The following is a 5,000-nucleotide window of genomic DNA, read 5'->3' as shown; positions in this document are numbered from 1 at the left end:
TTTTTTTTAGTTTTAGTTTTATGATTTAGTTTGGTTTAATTTTGGTTATTTTTGGTTGGGTTGCATTGGGTTTGGTTTGGTTTTCATTTTGGTTTTGGTTCTGGCTGTGGTTTGGTTTGGTTTGATTTTTATTTGGGTTGGGTTGGTTTGGTTGTGGTTTTGGCTATGGTTTCAGTTTGGTTAGGTTTGTTTTGTGTTTTATTAGGTAACAATTTGGTTTTTATTTCTGTTTGGTTTTGGGTTAGGTCTGGATTAGTTTGATTTTTTTTCTTTGCTTTGGGTTTGGTTTGGTTTTGGTTGTAGTGTTGGGTTAGTTTGTTATGGTTTTATTTGGTTTGGTTAGTTTTTTCTTTTTTTTTTTTTGGTTTGGTTTTATATTGGTTTTGTCTGCCATTTTGGGTTGATTGGGTCATGTAGTACAGTTTTCTTATTTAAGATTGATAAACTTTTTTTTACAGTATATATATATATACTATATATATATATATATATATATATATATATATATATATATAATGTGTGTGTAGAGTTTCATGGAGAAACAAACTTACACAACTAGTATGGAAAATAAAGATTAAAAATGCTAAAATTTTCAAATTATATGAACTAATCTCCATATCATCGAAAAAAAGGTAGAAAACAGTGCAATATATACAAAGTACTTTATATATATATATATATATATATATATAGCAAGACAGAAGACACTAAGTTATTTATGACAAAATACTTTACAAAGAATCACAAAAATGAAAAGAAAAACTTTAGAATTACTCCTGTAGTTATTCCTGACCCACATTTTTCCAACTGTTTCAGATCCACAACAAAATAATAATGTATAGAGCTCAATTGCTTGAGGATACACTCAGGCACATTATTCTATCTGTTTCCTTATTTCCTTTCCCCACTGGGCTATTTTCCCCGTTTGAATCCTTGGGCTTATAACAACCTTCTTTTCCAGTTAGGGTTGTAGCTTAGCTAGTAATAATAATAATAATAATAATAATAATAATAATAATAATAATAATAATAATAATAATAATAACAAAAGAATGAGTCCTGGGAACCTATTGAAAGTAACAAGAATAGTTTCTATGTCCGTAATGAATGTCTATGTCCCTCGGTTGTAGGACAAATGATAAAATACTGGAATTAATACTGTAAACGTACGGTACAGTTAGATGTCGCTTGAATTATTATATAAACAATTATGAAGAAAGAAAAATTAGTAGCAAGGCTACGAGACCAGAATGGCTGTGATCTAGTTCATCAGCATGACCTGATGTTGTTGTCATAACTTGGGTCAGCAGAAAGCCCTGAATATTCATTTAGCAATAATAGATGCGATATAAGTTCTATCCAATGCCAACATACAACCTTCATTTTGCACTAACGTCCAGTGGAAAAGAAAAACTAACTGATGACATAGTGAAATTTAATCTGACTTCATTCACGGTCATATCTTTGTATAGCAGTGTAAATGTTTTTGAGTGACAACAAGGAAGAACCAACTAAATCGCATTAATGTAATTAATTATCAAATCAAACAGCATTAACATGTTTATAACAGATATCAAATTATCTTTCATATTTATAAACTACAAACACAACGACCCTCCATTTATAAGACTTGAAATGATTCCTTCAATACAAGCCGAGTCAATCAGAGAGTAATGCCTGTTGTAATAACATTGGTAAGTATATAATTAAAATGGCAAAGCATTGGTAACCAGAGGTACAGAGAGTAGGAGAGACACACATGTTATTTGAAACAGCATTTCCACATTTTTTACGTAACAGATAATCCCTGGAAGTTTCATTACTCTACGATTAAAACTGTGGCCAGAAAGCTGTTCACAAACAAACACACATACACAAACAGGGACGAAGACATACCCCGCCTCCAACTTCGGTGGCGGAGGTAATAAAATAGAAGGATCTTATGTAATTCTAAATTATGGATTTTCAGAAGTAGTATTTTCCTCTACAGCTTTTTTACAGATCTGTGTATCTATTCGATGTTAGAAGGGCAATGCCTCATCGCTTTGATACTTCATCATTCTAAATAAAATCAGCCTTAATTTGCATATTTCTTGTTATTATGATAAGTTTATCCATTGCAGGAATCATTATATATAAGCCATATTCATAATCTTTAAGGCATAATGCCAGTGTAATAGAAGCCAAATAACATTGAGTTGACGAACGCTACCTGACCGCTTCGGACGAAATGTCGGTAAAGAATTTGTCTTCCTAACCAATTTAATTTGCAATATAACGATATATTCATAAATAATGAGCACACAATTTATTGAATAAACGAAACAAAACAATATGACGTCATCACCTCCAGGTGACACGAAGCTTCAGGACAGTGACCCTTTTTAGATATCTTAAAATCCCCCTCTCTCTCTCTCTCTCTCTCTCTCTCTCTCTCTCTCTCTCTCTCTCTCTCTCTCTCTCTCTCTCTCTCTCTCTCTCTCTCTCTCATTGTACCTAAAGCTTACCCAAAGTTTGAGCTTGAAGCCTACTCAATTCTCATTGCAGAAAAAGGTCTTGAAACAAATCTCTATTTGCTATGAATAAATAAAGTTTTAATTTATCTACTAATGATATTTCGAACTAATATTAGGCCTATATGTATTTTTTGGTAATTTGGAAAAAATAGTCATATGCGAACTTGCTCACACTTAACCAATATATCATTATTATTATTATCATCATTACTTGCTAAGGTAGTTGGAAAAGCAGGATGCTATAAGCAAGGAAAAGAGTCCAGTAGGGAAAGAATATAAGGAAATAAACTAAATGAGAAGTAAAGAACAATTAGAGTAGATTATTTTAAGAACAGTAACAACATTAAGATATATCTTTCATTTGTTTACTATAAATATTCAAATAAAAGACAAGAGTAAGAGAAACAAGATAGAGTAATGTACCTAAGTGTACCCTCTTAAAGGTTTAAAGGCTGCTCATGAATGGCAGAGGCAAGGTACAGTGACATTGCCCTATCAAGCAGAACAATGTCCTAGAGACTGACCATATATACTGTACATATGATCAGTGGCCAAACCTCCAACAAAGCTAGGACCAAGGAGGGTCAGGCAATGGCTGCTGATGGCTCAGCAGATAGACCTATAGGCTCCCTCAAATCATCGTCTCCTACGCTTATTGACGCAAAGGGCCACTGTTAAATTTCGCCATTCGTCTCTATCTTGAGCTTTTATATCAATACTTCTCCATTCATCATCATCTACTTCGTGCGCTTCATAGTCCTCAGCCATGTAAGGCCTGCCATTCTGTCATTTTCTCTTTCCATAGACTGACTAAATCCATAGAGGATTCATTTTTAGATACGATGTAATAGGTGGTTTTCGGACTGGTGATGGGATCCGAGATATGCGTCATGTGACTTTGACTGCTTATACTTGTGTCCCTCCAAGAATCCAGGTGATTTGCTGGAGGACTCACAATGGGTGACAGAAGGTCAGATTTCATCGTTCCCACTACGCTCGTTAGTTTGTAGGAATATTTGTCCTATTGGCGATTATGACAAAATTGTATCTGTATTCAATTATACTGTGTGTAGTCAAGAGCCAGTTCAGAGAGCACGACTTTATATATCAACCTGTGTTTGGATATGCACAATTACTAGCAGAATGCATTAATGATGAGAAGAAAGTTATAAGAACCATAGAGAAGGTTTCATATAGAACCAATGCCACTGGGGCAGCAATAACTTTCAATATCCAAGCTATTATAATGATGTTATTACTATTATTATTATTACAGCCCAAGTTGGAAAAGCAATATGCTATAAGCCCAAGGGCTCCTACAGAGAAAAATAGCCCAGTGAGGAAAGGAAATGAGGAAATAAACAAAAGATATAAAAAGTAATCAACAATTAAGATAAAATATTTTAAAAACATTACCAACATTAAAACAAATATTTCATATAAAAACTATAAAGGGACTTATGACAGCCTGTTCAACATAAAAACATCTACTGCAAGTTTGAACTTTTGAAGTTCTACCGATTCAACTACCCAATTAGGAAGTTATTCCACAACTTGGTCACAGTTGGAATAAAACTTCTAGAATACTGTGTAGTATTGAGCCTCATGATGGAGAAGGCCTGGCTATTAGAATTAACTGCCTGCCTAGTATTACGAACAGGATAGAATTGTCCAGGGAGATCTAAATGTAAAGGATGGTCAGAACTATGAAAAATCTTATGCAACATGCATAATGAACTGATTGAATGACGATGCCAGAGATTCATACCTAGATCAGGAATAAGGAATTTAATAGACCGTAAGTTTCTGTCCAACAAATTAAGATGAGAATCAGTCGCTGAAGACCAGACAGGAGAACAATACTCGAAACAAGGTAAAATGAGACAATCAAAACAATTCTTCAGAATAGATTGATCACTAAAAATCTTAAAAAAAAACTTTCTCAATAAGCCAATTTTTTGTGCAATTGAAGAAGACATAGACCTTATGTCTTTCTCAAAAGTAAATTTGCTGTCGAAAATTAAACCTAAAATTTTAAGATTCATAAAAGGTTAAAGAAACGTTATCGATGCTGAGATCCGGATGTTTAGGAGCCACTGTCCTTGACCTACTTACAATCATACTTTGAGTTTTGTTAGGATTCAACTTCATACCCCATAATTTGCACCATTCACTAGATCTCTATTAGGGGATTCAGCAACCCCGGATCTACATTTAGGAGATGGAATTGATGTAAAGAGAGTAGCATCATCTGCCTATGCAACAAGCTTGTTTTCTAGGCCAAACCACATGTCATGTGTATATAGTATGAAAAGTGATGGGCCAAGATCACTATCCTGTGGAACACCGGATATCACATTCCTATATTCACTATGGTGCCCATCAACAACAACTCTTTGAGATCTATTACTTAAAAAATCAATAATAATGCTAAGAAACAACCCACCCACTCCCAACTGATTGAGTTTAAAAATAAGGGCCTCA

This window comes from Palaemon carinicauda, chromosome 5, assembly GCF_036898095.1.
Source record: "Palaemon carinicauda isolate YSFRI2023 chromosome 5, ASM3689809v2, whole genome shotgun sequence".
NCBI classification, from domain to species: domain Eukaryota; kingdom Metazoa; phylum Arthropoda; class Malacostraca; order Decapoda; family Palaemonidae; genus Palaemon; species Palaemon carinicauda.
Note: the sequence above shows the minus strand (reverse complement) of the source record.